The sequence below is a fragment of the Erinaceus europaeus genome, chromosome 1 (genome assembly GCF_950295315.1).
Source record: "Erinaceus europaeus chromosome 1, mEriEur2.1, whole genome shotgun sequence".
Lineage (NCBI taxonomy): Eukaryota > Metazoa > Chordata > Mammalia > Eulipotyphla > Erinaceidae > Erinaceus > Erinaceus europaeus.
Window position 1 is genome coordinate 27,255,569 of NC_080162.1, and position 19,098 is coordinate 27,274,666.

Below are 19,098 nucleotides of genomic sequence, written 5' to 3' on the forward strand. Positions count from 1 at the left end.
TGTTGGCTTCTGACCTCACTGTGAGCATGTTCAACCTTTTTGATATTATGAGAGTCTTGGTCAGGAGAGTCGGAGCCTCTAGAAGAGGAGGCTAAGCCTTTGACAGAATTGACCTTGGCTGGCTTGGATGAAGTCACTCTGAGGCCTGGACATGTCCTGTATTACACAGGCTGTCTAAATGTGTTTATTTGCCTGGGCCTCCCTCACTGCCTGCTGGCACCCATTGAGGTGTTGTTGTTGGGCTCTGTGGCTCTATTTCTGTTTTCCCGTCTGGCACCAGCTCAGCAGGGGCAGATGAGGTGTATGGCCACCCTTTTTTTCTTTCTTCTTTTTTCCTTTCTCCTAGCTGCATGTTCTTCTCAAGGCCTGCACTTGGTCAGGAAGCACATTTGAGTCTCACTAGACTATATGCTTTGGAATCAGGTGAGTTCTTTTCAGGATAAGGAAATGCTATGAAGGAGCTATGGTCAGGGAAATAGCTGATGGAGTGCAGGACTTGCATCCCCAAGGCTCTGGGTGCCATCTTCAGTGCCACATGTATTAGGATGAGACACATTTCCCTATGAACATCTCTTTCTCAGATGAAATAAAATCTTAAAAAAAAAAAGGAAATTCTGTGAAGGGTGGAGAAAGGCTTTAGGAAGAGATAGTACACACATGTGGTGCCTGTGGTGAGAATGCTTAAATAAGATATGTGTATGTTTAAAATTCCAGAATCACTAATGGATTTTTATTCCTTTAAAGTGACATCCACAAACTGATGTCAGAAGTGAAAGGAGGCATCAGGGAGCTTGGAAGAAGCCACAGTTTATGTAGTTGGGATACAGGGCCAGACAACAACCTGGCATCCAAATCACTGAGTGTTGGAACAAGAGAAACATTTGCATGTCTCTGGTTTCACCCTGTCATTTTAACTCATACCTAGAAAGGCTAAATGGCTTCCTCTGCTCAAATATCACCTCAGCTGTCCCTGACCAGACAAAAATCGCTGTTTCTTCTGTGCTTTAAAGTTGTTTGTTTTCAACAGGTTTCTCTGTTTTATAAGTGATCATATGGGTTTGTTTTATCCATCAGACAATTATGGCTGCTGGTCTAATCCAGTCCTCTATTTTTGTAAATAAAGTTTTATTGGAACACAACTGTGCATTTGTTCATGTAGTTCATAGCTACTTTCACATTTTATTGGCAGAGCTGACTAGTTGTTTTAGAGGTCCAGTGGCCCCCACAGCATAAAATGTAGACTCTTGAGCCCTCTACAGAAAGCTTGCCAGTCAGTGCACTAGTTTGTGAGTTCCTAGAGAGCAAAACTGGAGTTTCTCAAGAACAGAAAGGGGAAGCACAAAGTATAATTTAGACTGGTTTGGTCTATTGTACCAAAGCAAAGGACCCTGGGGAAGGAGCAGAGAAGGCTTTGGGGCCCTGTTGCATGATGATGGAATAAGACTCAGGTTGGGAATAAATGTTTTGCAGACACTTATCTTGATGAGAAATGTAACCATATGCCAACAATTGTACTGTAAAGCATTAACCTCCCCGTAAAAAAGTTTCACTTTAATCTTTTTTTCTTGCCTATGTAAATATATGTTGAATATTCAATAAATATATGCTGAGTCAGCTCAAAGTACAGTGGTTTAATTTTAGAGATTACGTGGGAAAAGTGTCACCCCTTGGTTGTTCTGGCACCCCCAGATTTTATCTCACTGTTGGACTGCTTTGTGCTCCACTCTTTTCTCTGTATAAAGATGACAACTTTGTCTGCTTTGCTGAATTCATTGATCTTTGGTTAGGATAGAACAGGACATTAACATGTCTTACTAGAACCATGGATTTAACTTCTATACGTTCTTTCCTCTTGCGTGTGCAGTAGTGCTGAGTGATTTTCCTAGTGCAATTTTTATCTTCTTTTGAAAGCGAGAGAAGAGGGAGTAAGAGGGAAAGAGAAGGGAAGAGACATTAGCATATCTCTTCACTATGCCTTCTTGGTGCTGTCCATGGTGCTCTATGGTTGATGCTGGGGATGGAATCCAAGGCCTCATGAATGTTATGGAATACTCTGTCCTCTGAGTCATCTCCTGGACTCTTTTTTTTTTTAGGGGATAATATAATTTTATTAGATATTGCCCAACAACTCCAGAGGAGCTGGTTCCTTTTTAAAAAAAATTATTTATTTATGTAAAAAGGGAGACATTAACAAAACCGTAGGATAGGAGGGGTACAACTCCACACAATTCCCACCGCCAGATCTCTATATCCCATCCCCTGCTCTGATAGCTTTCCCATTCTTTATCCCTCTGGGAGTAAGGACCCAAGGTCATTGTGGGATGCAGAAGGTGGAAGGTTTGGCTTCTGAAATTGCTTCCCTGCTGAACATGGGCATTGACTGGTCGGTCCATACTCCCAGCCTGCCTCTCTTTTTCCCTACTAGAGTGGGGCTCTGGGGAAGTGGAGCTCCGGGACACATTGGTGGGGTTGTCTGTCCAAGGAAGTCTGGTCGCATCATGCTGGCATCTGGAACCTGGTGGCTGAAAAGAGAGTTAACATACAAAGCCAAACAAATTGTTGAACAATTATGGACCTAAAAGCTGGAATAGTGCAGATGAAGTGTTGGGGGGTACTCACTGCAGACTATTGTGTACTTTTGCTTTCAGGTATCTATTTTGCCCTAGTTTATGGATACATGTGAACATATGCTCTATCTCAGGGGACCTGGTCTATATATAGGTTTTGGGACTTTGTTAGGAAGTGAACCACCTGGAATGGAATTCTGTTTCTTTCTTTTTATTAGTGATTTAGTATTGATTTACAAAACTATGAAATAATGGGTATGATTCCACACCATTCCCAACACCAGAGTTCCACATCCCCATTCCCTTTATTATAAACTCTAGTAGTTCTCCTAAGGTCACAGATATGGGCTGACTGTCATTTTATTTTATTTTATTTTTATTTGTTCCCTTTTGTTGCCCTTGTTTTCTTGTTGTAATTATTATTGTTGTTATTGTTGTCACTGTTGGATAGGACAGAGAGAAGTGGAGAGAGGAGGGGAAGACAGAGAGGGAGAGAGAAAGACAGACATCTGCACACCTGCTTCACCGCTTGTGGAGCGACTCCCCTGCAAGTGGGGAGCCGAGAGCTTGAATTGGGATCCTTATGCCGGTCCTTGCGTTTTAGACCAAAATTCTTTTTGGAGTGCAGAAGGTGGGAGTTCTGGCTTCTGTAATTGCTTCTTCACTGGATATGGACATTGGCTGTTCCATCCATACCCCCAGCCTGTTTTTGTTTTTCCCTAGTGAGTTGGGACTCTGGAGAGGTGAAGTTCTGGGACACATTGGTGAGGCTGTCTGTCCAGAGAAGTCACGATGGAATCATAGTAGCATCAGACTATGGGGTTGGAAGGTTGACATCTCAGGCGTGGTGTGTCTGGATTCAGTCCAAAGCAAAAAGGCTATGTCAGCATAACATGGCATAGTGGCACTGATTGCATTGATTTAGTTGAGGTCAACAGAAGCAGTATAATAGGGTAAGGGATCAAGAAAGAGTTATGAAGAAATACAAGAAAATTCCAGAGGTTCCAGCATTTGGGGAAATACAGACTTTTTGTGATATAATAATGATTGACAAGATTGTAGTATAAGAGGGGTACAGTTCCATACAATTCCCACCATCAGAGTTCCATATCCCATCCCCTCCATTGGAAGCTTCCCTATTCTTTATCCCTCTGGGAGTATGGACCAAAGATCTTTATGGGAGAAGAAGGTGGAAGGTCTGGTTTCTATAATTGCTTCTCCACTGGACATGGACATTGACAGGTTGATCCACACCCCAGCCTGTTTCTATTTTTCCCTTGTGGGGTAGGGCTCTTCTGGTGAGGTGGTATTCCAGGACACATTGGTGAAGTTGTCCAGGGAAGTCAGGTTGGTGTCATGTTAGCATCTGTAACTTGGTGGCTAAAAAGCATTAAGATATAAAGCAGAACAATTTGTTTAGTAATCAGGAGCCCAAAGCCATGACAGATGAAATTTGGGGTCTTCATGTTGGAAGGAGCTAGGAAGTTCATTTTAGGCATATTCCAAGGGGCCCATGATTTTACTAATTTCTGACTGAGTTCAACAGCTAATATTCAGGTGGGCCAGGACTATTGTCTGGCAAGATGGTGTCAGAGTTGAGAATAGGACTAGAAAGCTGGATTAGGGCAGACAGTAGTTCTCAAATATGAAGAAAGTGTGTGTGTGTGTGTGTGTGTGTGTGTGTGTGTGTGTGTGTGTGTGTGTGTAATTTACTGTAAACCCTATCCATCTGACCTAGGGCCCGTGTCTATTCATATTTAGCACAGGGACCTATGTAACCTCTGCATCTCTGCCAGTCTGAGCTCACAGTTCATGGTCATAACTAGGAACATTTTAGGCTGCACTCATTTCAGGACCAGTCTTTCTCAAGTGGCAGAGTATGTTGACCCAGCCTTCCTTTGGAGAGTGGGGCAATTTCAACCACTGTTATTCTACATTGAGGGCAAGGTCCTGTAGAGGCCCACAAGAGGGTTTATGATGTTGTTCCTGATGGAGATGATCAGTGATGGCAGAGAGTGGGATATATTAAGATCTGTCCAGGCCCATCACATCTATATAGGAATACAAGGATTCCCTGACTAGGCCCCCATGATGGGGTGGTCTGGCAGTGACCAAAAGGGCCATCATTAAAGTGTTCCAGCTGCACTTCTTTCCTAATGGTTCTAACCCAGTTTAGCACTAGATTTTTATTTCTGACACTCTCTTCATCTCTTACCATGGGCCTTTTACTGACTTCCTTTTGCCTATACCTAAACATATACATTCTTTCTGCATGTTATTCATTAATTTCCTTAAATTGAACCTAGCTATTAATCTTCCAGTCCTGAAGGGAAACTTGTCTTGAATCCAGATTCTTTTCTCCCCACATATTTGATGCATCTTCATCTGGACTCCTTTCCCACCCTGTTGTTCCCTCTATCTGCTTCTGTGATGTGTGCCCTTGCAGGTGCCCCTTATGTCTGATCTTGCTGGAGTTCTTTGACCTTGACTTAATGGATGAATGGCTCATTTACTACTCAGTGTAGTGGTTTCTATTGGTACTTCCAAAGTGTGTGTGTGTCTCTGTGTGTGTGTGTGTGTGTGTGTGTGTGTGTGTGTGTGCAGTACTAGTAGTAGCTGAGGGTCTCTCATGTATGTGCATTTCATATACACAGAGACTGACTTGTGCCATGGTATCTCCCATGTGTAGGAAAGTCTTGTATCTGGTTTGTGCACATGGCAAGGTATAGACTTTACCTGGTGATCTGTCTTTCCAACCTATAAATGTTAAAATTAAAGAAGTTCTTAGAGGATACAGGTTACCATACAGAAGGACCTGGGTTTAAGCCTTTGTTTCCCACCTGCAGGGGGTGGGGGGAAGCTTCACAAGTAGTGAAGCAAGTCTGTAGGTATCTCTTCTTATCTCTCCCTTTCTATCTCTCCCTTTGGTCTCAACTTCTCTTTTTATCTATAAAAAAATTAAAAAGAGAAAAGGGAGGGGAAACAAATACAGCCAGGAGCAGTGGATTCATTGTGCAGGCTGTGAGCTCCAACTACAGCCCTGATGAAAATTTAGCTAAAAGTTCAGACTTTAGGCTGAAAAAAGAATAATTAAAAATTTTTAAATATATTTATTTATTTCCCCTTTTGTTGCCCTTGTTGTTTTTATTGTTGTTGTAGTTATTATTGCTGTTGTAGTTATTATTGTTGTTCTAGTTATTGTTGTTACTGATGTCATGATTTAGATAGGACAGAGAGAAATGGAGAGAGGGGGAGAGAAAGATAGACACCTGCAGACCTGCTTCACCACCTGTGAAGGGACCCCCCTGCAGGTGGGGAGCCGGGGGCTCTAACCAGGATCCTTACACCAGTCCTTGTGCTTTGTGCTACGTCCACTTAACCTGCTGCATTACCGTCCAACTCCCTTGAAAAAAGAATCTTCAAGAGAGAGGATTAAGGATATATATATTCCATCATTATTATACTCCTGGTATGGTTATGCTTCTGAATTGAAGTTTGAAGAACACAAAATTTATACTAGTGTGTTTTACAGTAATAGCCATCATTTTATAGGGTACTTCACAAAATACTCGAAGCATCTTAAGGGAAGGTCTGTGTCTCATCTTTTTTAGAATGGTGCACTTCTGTGAATTTAGAGCTGTGAGCTGGTTTGTCAGTGGAATTATCTTTTGGACCAGACCTTTATCTGGTAGATTCTCAGTTAAATGTTTCTATGTTGAATTATACAAAATATGAAAGTGCTCAGGAAACCAAAACAGGCTCTGCAAAGCTTAGAGTGATTCTTGCAAACAGGCCCACTGTATGCTTTTCTACTGATTCTGCTAACGAGATCCTCATAGCTCGGATGCTTTACAACCTAGACACAGGAAGTTGGCCCCTATGGATCAACCTGACAATATCCACGTTCCGTGGAGAAGCAGTTACTGAAGTCAGAACTCCCACCTTCTGCACCCCAAAAGAATTTTGGTCCATACTCCCAGAGCTCCCTCTGGCTAAATGTTTGGGGAAGATGGCCAGGGGGATCTGAACTCTTATTTCCATAAGGACCCAGAGAAAGAAGAGGAAAAAAGGAAGGAGAATTGCAAGTAGTAATAGTTGTAGATGTGATTTAGAAAGGAAGAGAAGGCAGGAATATAGGAAAGGAGAAGCTGCTACAGAAGCCAGAACTCCTATCTTCTGCTTCCCATAAACAATCTGGATCCATAATCTCAGCGGGGGAGAAGTGATAGGATGAAGATAAGAGGACTCTGCATTCCAGCTCCATCAGCACTGAGAGAGAGAAGGAAAAGGAGAGGGACATAGGGAGGTAGTTATGATGTCATGAGTGGCTTAGAGGGGAAGAGAGGAGTGAATCAGAAAAAGAAGGGGCAACTATGTATAAATGTGGACAGATAATTGTAGAGAAGATAGTTGGCCCATGTCTAAAATTTTAGGGGAACTGTGGTGGATTGCAGTGGGGAGAATGAAGATTGAAAACTCTGGTGATGGTAATAGTTTGGATTCAAACCTCTGTTGACATGTAATTCTGTAATATAAAAATATATATAAAAAAGAGCAAGTAAGTATAGATAGTTATAGAAATAATAGTGAATCGTTATCTGTGACCTTGGGAGAACTAGTGCAGTTTCCAATGGACGGAATAGGAACACAGGACTCTGGTGGTGGGAATGGTGTGGAATTATACTGCTGTTATCTTATAATTTTGTAAATAAATACTAAATCACTAATAAAAACAAGTTGTCCCTGTGAGGAACTCTCACTAGAGCAAAATTCCTTGTGCTTCTCTAGCTCTACTCTCTTTACTTTGATCTCTCCAGGCTTGAATACCCACCCCCAGCCCTACCCCTGGATTATCTCAATAATGCAAAGCCATAGAAGTGCATGGTGCTGGGGAAAAGTTTGTTTGGACACTTGAGAATGTAGAAGAGGGTTTAGCTTGTATAATGAATTTTGCTTTCCCATTTAAAATGTTGAACAAGAAGTGCACATGTTTCATCTCTGCCTAGTGGTTTGTACTGTCTGTTTATACAAGCTTGTACTCTGGCCTTGAGAAAGGCTTCTTGCCTTCTTTAGGGTGTGACAGTCTAAACAGGGTGTTGATTCTCCAAGCTGACATAGTGCTCAGGCCTCATGTCTGCTTTCCAGTTATGTGACAGGAAGGTTGTATTAAAAAAATTAAAAAAAAATTCAGACAGTTCTCTGTTGAGAACCGTATTGCAAGGTTATTTAGAACCACCTGGCGGGGGGTGGGGGGTGGGGAGCTTCATGAGTGGTGAAGCAGGTGAAGCAGGTCTGCAAGTGTCTCTCTGTCTTCCTTTGTATCTTCCCCTTCTCAATTTTTGGCGGTCTCTATCCAATAAATAAATAAAGATTAAAAATAAATAACAACACATGAGAATGCCATCATTTTACTGTGTAGGGTGAAGAAAGTGAGAAGCATAGAGAATACCCACTGAGGTTGTAGCCTGGTCCTGCTCAGGCCTCTCTTATTGAGCAGCCAATTCTGTGCTGGGAAGAGTGAAACAACCAAAGCAGATAAAATGAAAACAAAAACCTAAGATCCAACCAAAACCAGAGTTTGGCGTTAATAATGAAGTATGATTTAGAAGTTTGTACTTCCTTAGGAATCTATAGCCATCTAAGCAGATGTGTGATTGTTGGCCTTGGCTGGTAAGTGCTCTGATGGCTTGCAGATACTAATTCCTCTCTCCTGTGTTTCATTATCAGCACCTTTCATGTATGTGTGGGAAGTGTAGGTTCTAGAACTCACTCTTTTTCTCCCTCATGATTTCACTTCATTAATATTGAGCTTAATTATTCCCATTTACTACATAAGAGACATACTGCTTAATCTAGAAAGTTGAATGGATTATTAGCCTCTTAATAAACAATAACATTTATTAGCCACTGATGAAGGCTCACATTAGTTTATTTATTGATTTATCTCTGTTTTGTTTATGAGATGGAACAAAGCTGCTACCTATCAAAGACAGGACTTGTTGATTCTACTCATGAATATGAATGAATATGAATATGAATGCTCTTGCAGGATCCAGGACATGCATCATATGGAACCCAAAAAGAGGACCTTGGATATGAGACAATGTAGTCTGTGTGTAAGCACTAGAATCAGCATTCCTTCATCATGCCCAGAACCAAGAACATGGCTGGGAATGGATTAGTAGAGCAACTATGTGGTCCTGCTGCATATGAAGACAGAACCTGTCAGAATGTCTTTGGTGAGGATTGTGAAACTGACTTAGATTCAGAAGTAAAGAGTGCTGTACTTCAATTTCAGAAGAATGTTGGACAAAAACGGTGACCCTTGGGGCTGGGTAGTGGTGCATCTGGTTGAGTGCACATGTTATATGTGCAAGGGAGTTTGAGCCCTCAGCCCCCACCTGCTTGGAGGAAGCTTTGAGAGCCGTGAGTGAAGCAGGGCTGCAAGTGTCCTTCTGCCTCTTTCCCTATCTTCCCCTTCCCTCTCGATTTCTTGCTGGAGATAATACAAAATGAAAAATAAAAATCATGGGGACCCTTTATTATGTAAAAGGTATAGAAAACCGAGGATTTATAAACACATTCTTTGATTTGGACAGTCAACCTAATCGTTATGTAAAGTGTTCTTGGACAAATTGGTGTCTATTTTGAATCAAAAGTAATGTTCTGCAGGACCATTCTGATTTATTTGGTTATAAGAAAGAGACTTCAGAAAGGACGTTTTTGTGTGTTCTTCCCCAAAATAGCACTGCTATATTCATTCTAGCACAGAGGCTTGGCACTAAAGGATAAACTCATGAGTGAATTCATGCTTGTAGTGTGATGGGGACATACAATACACCTACACAGAATAAAAGCATAACTAAAGCTGCTGAGGACCTATGTTCTTGATGCCAAAGAAATCCAAAAACAGTACACGAAAGCTGTTCATCTGAGGACTCAAAAATATTGTAAGCCTACTTATAGGAGTTGACATCTAGACTCATCCTTGAAAAAAATAACATATATTTTTGCTTCAGGCCTTTGTAGCTTTGTGATACCTTGTGGAGTCTTTTCCTTTTAATTTCAGATTTACACAAATACAGAGACAAAGAGAGGTTGGACAACACCACAGCTCTGCTCCACTGCTATTCACGAAGCCTTCCCTAGTGTGGTGCGTGGTGCTTTGATTTGCTGCAGGGGACTTGAACCTGGGTCTTCCTGCATGGCAGTGTCTGCACTACCTGGTGAACTACCTCTTGTCCCATAAACATTTAAACCAGAGATGATAAAGTTAGAGGGAATGGAAAAAAGTGTAGAGTATGTTCAGTGTAGACTAGTGTGTATTGTTCGAGAGCCTACAAGGTGCACAGAGCTCCAGTCAGGTGAAAGGAATCTTGTAATAGTTTGGTACAAAACCAAAAAATTTAACTTATGCTTACCTTCATGAATACAGCAGTTTTTTGAGTACACAAAGTATTTATCTGCATTACTTCACTTAGTCATGACAAAACTCCGATGAAGTCAGAATCACGATTGTTCCCACACTATAAGAGAGGAAACTGTGACTCTTGCCACTAAGTGACTTGCTGGAGTTCACACAGTTAGTGTGCTATGAATCGGAGACTCACACCTGCCAGTCTGACGTGAGAGCTGGTCCTCCTTGTGGTGGCATCACATACATTGCTACTTCTCACCCAGTATTGCAGTGATTTCATTTTGCCACTCACCTCCCCTCAGCAGAGTGTCAGCAGCTTGAGAACAGGGATACCTTCTACCCATATTCCCCCCCAACTATAGAGAAAACTGTTTGGCATGTGGTCTGTCCTTAAGTGCTCGAGTCAGTATTCCTCCAGAACCAAGAATATGGGTAGGAACAGCTGAGTAGAGTGACCATGTGGAAAGATGGACTAATTTCCCTTAAGAATAAGGTTACTGTTATATTACTTAGATTTCAGATCTTATAAAATTACAACATGGACTCTCAAATGAAAAAAAAACACACTTCTCCTTGGGATAAGTTTGTCAAGGTGTTAGACAAGTGTCCAGAAAGACTGCTTTATGAAAGCTGTCCCAGTGTGAGGTCCAGCCAGGCTCTATCAGGTCTGTGCTTGGCGGGACTTGGATTCCAGTGATCATTTGTGTCCCCATCCATCTTTCTGTGAAACTAGGCCAGTAATATACTGACCTGGTTCCGATCATCTCCAGCTGCTCACAGTGCACTCAGTTGCTGGAAAACCAAGATGGATCTGACCAGAAAGAAGCTCGGTTCAGGAAATGAGGGGCAGAAGCAAAGGATCAGGACCATGGAAAGAACATTCAGAACCACGAGGGCTAAACCCTGAATGGCCAGCGGTTGGCAAGAGCAAGTCTGATCATGAGCTAGACATGAAGAAGCCTATGAGGCATGACAGTCCTGGACACATGTGATATTTGTGGCCAAAAGAAGTGTGGAGGGCCGCAGCACTGCTGACTGAAGCTGGGCAACATGGAGATTCTAGAATTATCTCACCTCACTAGAGTCAGCCTTGCTCCACAAATTGGCAGAGGGGACTGGTTGTTGGTTATGGGTACAGACATATCATAGGGTAAGTGGGGCCTCTTAGGCTGGCTGTTTGCCCTGAGCTTTGGGGCCATGCCCATAGGTAAGTAGTCATATGTCTATTAAGTAAAGTCAGCTGAAAGTTTCTTCTGGAAACTAGTATGGAACCCAACACTTCGGTCGTTGCCAGGGCCTCAACCATCCAGTTCAAGAAGGTCCTCCAAGGGGCTCTGTGAGCTTCTCTCACGTGTGTCTGGGGAGGGACAGCATTTCTTTTCAGCTAAGTCAGGGCAGTCAGCACTGCCTTGGAAATCCCAGAGAAGAGCATTTTCTGCATGGCAAAGCAGGAGCTGCTTCCTTTCCCGCCTGCCTTTTTTATTTTATTTTTTATTGCCACAGAGTTATTACTGGGGCTTGGTGCCTACAGTATGAATTCACTGCTCCTGGTGGCCATTTTCCCTTTTTAATTTTTTCTCTGTTTTTATTAGATAGGATAGATAGAAATTGAGAGGGGAAGAGGAGATAGAAAGGGGAGAGAGGAAGAGAGACACCTGCAGATCTACTTCATTGCTTGTGAAGAGTCCCCTGCTGTTGAGAAATTGAGAAGGGTGGGAGAGACAGAGGAGAGAGGAAGACAGACACCACAGACCTGCCTCACTGCTTGTGAAGTGTCCCTCCTGCAAGGGGGGTGGGTAGTGGGGGCTCAAACCCAGGTTCTTGAGCACGATAATGTGTTTGCTTAACTGGAGGAGCCAACGCCCAGCCCAGGAACTGCTTCCTGATAGTTCCTGAATTTCTGCTTGAAGCTGATAGCATTAATACTAAATTGTAGCTGTTGTTAAACTCTTATTCCACATATACTAGCACATTTGTGCCTAATAACCCTATATAGAGCAGTTATTATTATTTTTATTTTATAAGGAGGGTATTGAGGAACAAGGAAATTATGTGACTGTCAAGGGCAATCTGTTAGTGAGTGTCAGACTAGGCTTCAACCCCAGGTCCACGAACACTAGAGCCCATATGCTGAGTTCAGTGTCAGTCATGACAGCAGTGACCTTGAGGGAAGACTCCTCTTTTGTCCTGGGTGGGCTGGCTTGAGATGTGCTGGATCTTGCTGGAGACATTGCCAGTCTTTTCAACCCTGGGAAAATATGAGATGTGGAATCTCGGAACTATACCCTAGGGTGAGCATGTCTCATTTGCTTTTTTTTTTTTTTTTGTTTCCAGGGTTATTGCTGAGGCTTGGTGCCGTCACTATGAATCCTCTTCTCCTGGAGGCTATTTTTTCCCTTTTGTTGCCCTTGTTGTTTATCATTGTTGTTATTATTATTGTTGTCATTGCTGTTGAATAGGACAGAAATTGAGAGAGGAGGGGAAGACAGAGAGGGGGAGAGAAAGATAGACACCTGTAAACCTGCTTCACCACTTGTGAAGTGACCCACCTATAGGTGGGGAACCGGGGGCTCGAACCAGGATCCTTACGCCGGTCCTTGCATTTTGTACCATGTGTGCTTAACTCGCTGCACTATGCCTGACCCCCCATTTACTAAAATTTTTAAAGACTTTTTGTTCTCTCTCTCTGGCTTTCTTTTGTGGATATGGGAGATCAGAGACCAATGGTGACTTGTAAAAACAGACCTCTGTTCTAACTTTCTCCCACCCCTATGAATGCCCAGATGCTCTTTGTGGTTATCTCTTCACCTGTAATGAGGTGTTTGCATCTGAGCCAGAGAACACAGCTAGACTAGACACGTTGGGGTGGACTTTCTGAGGGCTGTCCCCTTGAGACCCTGTGTGAGCCAGATCCTTTGCAGTAAGTGGGAATGGGCATGTGAAGAAGGAACCTTATTTCCCAGGGCTGGAGAGAGTGATAGGAAGAGGAACAGGTCTGGGCTTTGTTCTTGGCCCTTGCCAATTTGTGGTATAGGACTTTGACCTCCTTTGCAAAACACAGGTGCCTCCTCAGAGGCAGCAGGAGACTTCTGAGATGCCACATGCCATGCCTGCACCCCAGGCTGTGGTCTGAGGAGGGCCATTTGAGTGGGTGCTGTTTGGATGCAACTGTTACTTGTGGAAAGAGGTTAAACGTCAATTACCAGGCCAGGCAGTGGCTCACCCGGTTGAGTGCATACATTACCCTGTGCAAGCACCTGGCTCAAGCTCTGCTCTCCACGTTGGTGGGTGGATGGGCGGGTCAGTTTCACGAGTGGTGAAGCAGTGCTACAGGCATTTCTCTGTCTCTCTCCCTCTTTATCTTCCCCTGCCCCTCAGTTTCTGTCTGTCCTGTCATAGAAAGAAGAAAAGAAAAGAAAAAAGAAAACTGGAACAAATGGCTGCCCAGAGTGTTAGACTTCCATCCGGACACTGAGCCTCAGTGATATCCCTGGTGGTAAAATAAATAAAAAGAAAGTCATTTCACCCCTAAAGGTTTTACTGTGCATTTCAGGAAACAAAATAAGGATGTTATCTTTTAAAATATATTAATTTATTTACTAATATGGGAGCAGGGGAGCTAGAACCTCAGTATGTCTGGGGATTGAACTCATGACTTGCCCTTCAATCACTGCATCACTTCTCTAACTACAGGGTGGGTTTTATTTTTAATACAAGTGCACTAACATTCTTGTAGAATCTAGTTGTTTTTTTTTTTAACATCATCTTATGAGAAGTTTAGCTAGATATATTTAAGGAGGTGAATGGAGTGATGTTGATTTTCTTTACTAGAATGAAGAGCTGTTATCTGAATTCACACGCTGTAGGCTTGTGTACATTTATTTTTATTGCCATTCATAGAAGGTAATGGTTCACAATTTTGGTAAGAAAAAGCGCCTCCTCCAGGGAACCTCACTGTCCCCCATTTAGTGCTTCCTGTTCTGGGACTCAGTATCTGAATAGGAAAAACAGGGACCAATCTAGATACTCCCCGAGTGAGGAGGGATGCCTAACACAGGGAGAGCAGGCCTGGAGTGGAAGGGGCTCACTGTGCCAGCAGACGTGGATGGAGGGGCAAGTGCACACCACACACTGTAGAGATGGAGGCCACTTGCTCCACCCCTATGGGGCTTACACGCCAGCAGACAGACAGTTAATGCATGCACATGGAGAGTCAGTTTCCAGGCTTCCAAGTGCATTGGAAAAGTGTGGGAATGTAGAGGCCAGGTGGTGAACACCTGGTTGAGCACACATTATGGAGTGCAAGGACCCAGGTTTAAGCCAGTCCTCTCCCCCCCAATCCTTACCTGCAAGGGGAAAACTTCACAAGTGGTGAAGCAGTGCTGCTGGGGTCTCTCTTCTTATCTTCCCTTTCTCTTAATTTCAGCTATCTCCATCCAATAAATAAGTAAATAATACAATATAATGTGTATATTTTAAAAAATGCATTAAAAAAAGAAGAAAAGGGGTAGGAATGCTGGAGGGGTGGGTTGTCTCAACATGAAGTCCAGAAAGGTCTACAAGGAGGTGCTGTCTAAGTCCTGATAGAGAATGAGGTAATCAAAAGGGAAATATAAGATATATTTTTTAAAGAATTTATTTATTCATGAGAATGGAGAGAGAGAAAGAACCAGGCATCACTCTGGCACATGTGCTGCTAGGGATTGAACTCTGGGACCTCATGATTGAGAATCCAAGGCTTTATCCACTGCGCCACCTCCTGGACCATGAAATATGAGTTATTTTTAAAGCCGCCTCTTCCCATTTCTTCTTCAGCTCTGCAGCAGATGTTGAGAGACAGAGGCTTCTCTTTTCCCAGGGCACACAGAGCCTTCCTCGTGGGTGGGCTGCACTTTCTATTCAACCCCTCTCTTGAACTGCCTGCCATTTTACCCCAAGTTTAGGGTTTAACCTATTTGTGGTCTGTGAAATGGCTAGGGGAGACTGATGGACTCATCTGAGTTTGCATTGCCAGAAAGGTCAAGCCCATTGGTTATGGAACTAATCAGAGGCAGGGCCAGGGCTAGAAACCGAGTTTCTTCACCATCAGAGACAGGGGTCATTCATCCACCATCATTCAGTTTTATTAGGGGATGTCAAGAGAAATCCTTGATCAGAACTGAGAACAGGCCCCAAGAGGCTATTTGGAAATCTTTTGATCTGTGTGCCACTCAAGAGATAGGCTTCCTTGCTGAGACTCCTTATGTGTCATTAGGGCTTCTTTGCTGGAGGTGTCCAGAGGCTCTGTCTGAAGAGGTTAGACTCATCCCACTGGTTTAATTTTGTATCAGCCTGAAGGGAGGCTGGGCTAATTATAGTCTGTTGGCCATGCTAGAAGCTATGAATAGGGTAGAAGGCACCTGTTTGATCCTTAATAGACATATATCAAGGCACCTACGAAGGATTCATCCACTGGAGGGACAGCATTGGTAGAGAAAGTACCTAGAAGCCTCTAACTGTGCTCTTGATTTAGAGTTTAGTCAGGGGAATCTGACTGAAGAGTAGAATGGGGAGTCAGGAACGGGACTTGGGAACGCAACTGTCAGAACTGCGATCTTGCTTTTCATAGCTAGATATATCCAGAAGATAGTTATGCAAAACTTTTTAAATTTTCTCAAAGCATAAAATAGAGACCTTAATATTTACATAATAAGGAGGTTGTGTGTATGTGGCATAAACAACTGTGTATATATAGTGATATACAATGTAATGTATATTAATATACATCATATTATATAAATACTGTATGCACAAGAATTATATATAGAACAGTTTTATGTGTATCTGTCAGGTCCTCAAGTGACATTGTTTAGTTCAATGTTGTTTCCTTGTAATGTTGATATGAAAAAAAAGAGCAACCTTGGCCTACATTTCCTTTATTGAAGACTTGCTTTCTTTATACGTAATTTCACTTGAAACTATAGTTCCCAAGAATCTATTCACATGGTTGAGGACTTACTGTACATAAATATCACTTAGAATAAACTGATGTGTAATGAAGCTGTTTGTTACTTATTTATATTTCAAATGAAAACAGTTCCAGGTACAACTTGTGCAGCAATCACTATCTTGCATGTAAACTGAGTCTAAGCCCCTCCTTGCCCTTGATCAGATAATACCTTGTGTCAGATGAAAGTCTAGGTTTTCTACCTGGGGTAAAATGTTAGCTCTGTGACTTCCTATTGGGCATGCTACTTTCCATTTCTAAGTCTCCTCTATTCTCTAATATAAATCACTATAAAATATAAATATATTGAATACTTATAATATTGAATTATTTATTATACTATCATTATAACACTATATAATGCTCATTATAATATATACAATATTTGTAATATTAACTTATTTATAATAATTATCATAATATTAATAAGTCACCATAAAAAGTGAGCATTCCCTGTGTGTCTACAACTGTAGTCCATCATTCCCTGCCCCCAATAAAGTGGCAGGAAAACCTGGGGAAGAAGTGAGCATTCCTTGGAATTTTAATGTGATTCAATGAATAGTACCTAAAGGTACTTACTGCAATGTCCAGTACATAATAGCTATGAAACACCAGTGTTATTTAGTCACTGCTTTCCTCTGACTTTGCCAGGTCACAGAGCCTCTCCAGCTGACAGAGTCATGCCACTTGGAGAAGGAGGGCTGTACTTTAGAGGACAGAGGGCTGGCAGTTCTAAAACTGTCCTTGTCACCCACCTGGATTCTGGGCAACTCTCTCCTGCCACAGCTCTTGTGGACACGCAGGAAGCACATCCTAGTGAAGAATTGTGTTTGTGTGGCACAGGAAAAAGATTCAGTTAGAAGAGTTAAAGGGCTTGGGTTTGCTTGGTATGGAGTCAGGTTAAGGGGTGTATTCCCGGGTGCTGTCCTAGGCAAGGGATATATTCTCTTTTCCCTGTACCTCTGAGCGAGGACTGTGGCTTGGAAGTAGGTGGACGTGTCAAGGAGGCACATCTCAGAGAAAAGATGTTTTGCTTGCCCCAATACCTGCTTGAAGAGAGAGGAATATGGACTTGACAGTTAGGCATGGTAGTGGTCATGCTAGCAAAGCATGGCAAGAGGATGGCTGCATGGGCCCAGCCAGACCATTTGAAACCCCAATCTGAACTGACTTTTTATGCAGTGCCAGAGAATGCAGCCAGTGCCTCATATACGTGTCATACCACTGAGCCCCTTCCCAGCCTACCTTTTATCCTTATTTTGTAGAGATAGAGAGAGAGAGGGAGAGACACCAAAACAAAACATCACCATTCATGGGCTTTCACCCCTTTTCATTTTTGGTGCTCTAATGTGGAGTTGGGGGCTCAAACCCATGTCCCCACATATGGAGGGACATGCAGTTCTACTGCTGAGCACCCCTGATCTAAATTTTAGTAAGATCCCCAGAAATCTAAGAATCCACTCGAAAGTGTTCTAAAGCAGTGCTCTCCGGTGAGGTTATTATATGGGGCTTGAATACTGGCTCTCACAGTTCTGTTTCACTCTCTGGACCATCAGGGAGCACTGATTCTTGCCCTGGGCTGGCAGCAGCAGCCTTATCTGGGGGCATGTCAGAAATGGAAATTCTCAAGCTTCACCCCAGAGTCAATGAATCAGAACCTCTGGGGTGAGGGGGCCAGGAATCTGCTTTAGTAAGTCCTCCAGGTGATGCTGAAACACTTGGGAGGTTAGTAGCCAGGAGTTAGAATTTCAGTCCTCATCCAGCTGCACATTGAAATTACTTGGGGGATAGAAGGCGGAAGGAAAAAGAAACACCTTGACTACTGAAGCACATCTGAATGTGGCGGGAATGTCAAAAGCTCTCAGGTAATTTTAATGTCCAGTCGGAATTGAGGACCAGTGTGTTAGGCTCATGAAATAGATTTCAGTTTTGTTGGCTGTAAATTGGGTAGACTAAGCCGATTTTTTGTTTGTTTGTTTGCTTGCCAACAAGAAGAGAATGACTTAGGGAGCCTTTTACTTAGCCTGTAACCTGACAAGGTGTACAGCGAGCTGGGCCTCCATCTGTTGGGACAGATGTAGCTGTAATTCCTATGCCAAGGGGAGGCCAAGTTGGAGACCCACTGCAGCCTAGGGTAGACTTGTGATGTGGTGGCTCACTGATCCAAGTAACTAAGTGCCATGAAGATGATGCCCCACTTGGTGCTCTGGAGAAGGAAATTGCTAATTTCTTGAGCACGCAGTGCACACATTCTCCTGTCATGCTGCCCATCCTCTGAGACCAGTGCTTATTTCTGGGACTCACCATTAGTGTGGTCCTTTGTTTTGTGTTGGGGAGATGATGAAGTCTCCATCATCCCTGACACCCTTGGGCTAGAAAGGTGGGGCTTTTGGGAGCTGGTGCCTCCTTTCTCTGAGCTCTGGTGGTGGCAAGAATGAGGTTTAGAGAAATATTTACCTAAAGTCATCCCTCTGTTATGCCACTGCCCATGTCCTGGGAAGCTGGGTAATAAACACAAAGTTCTGGTCATCATTTACTGATGGGGTGAGCCGAGCCTTCCAAGGGCTTAGACCAAGGCAGGAAAGGGTGGTGGGATGGTTCTAGGATAGAGCAGTCTGGGTGCTCCTGAGAGCTGCCATTAGCTCAGATTGCATGGGGGCAGGCCGCATCATGTGCATCATAAATGCTGGATTCAAAGTGTCAGGAAACACCAGATGGAAAGTAATCATCATCTAATCTTAGAAATGAAATTAACTGGCTTTTACCATGCGCCCAGAGGCATTAGTCTAGGTATTAACCTCATGTGAGCCTTGTGACCACACCGCGTGCTACATGACAATGTTTCTTTCATTTATTGTAATCAGTTGTTTCTCAGTGTGCTGGTCAATCTCTGCATTTCACAAGTGGGAAAACAAAGGCCCAGAGGTTGGGTGGGTATTCAGGGGGTCATGAATGAATGGAAGAGATAGAATTAAAAGTCAGGCCTTAATAGGTAAAGCATATTTTGAAAAAACAAAGGATTTAATAAAACCCCCTTTTTGATTTTTTTCAGTGTGAGATGAGTTTAATACAGAATGCTTGGATTTTGTTATACCTGAAAAATAATTTCAGAATATTTGTTCTGAACA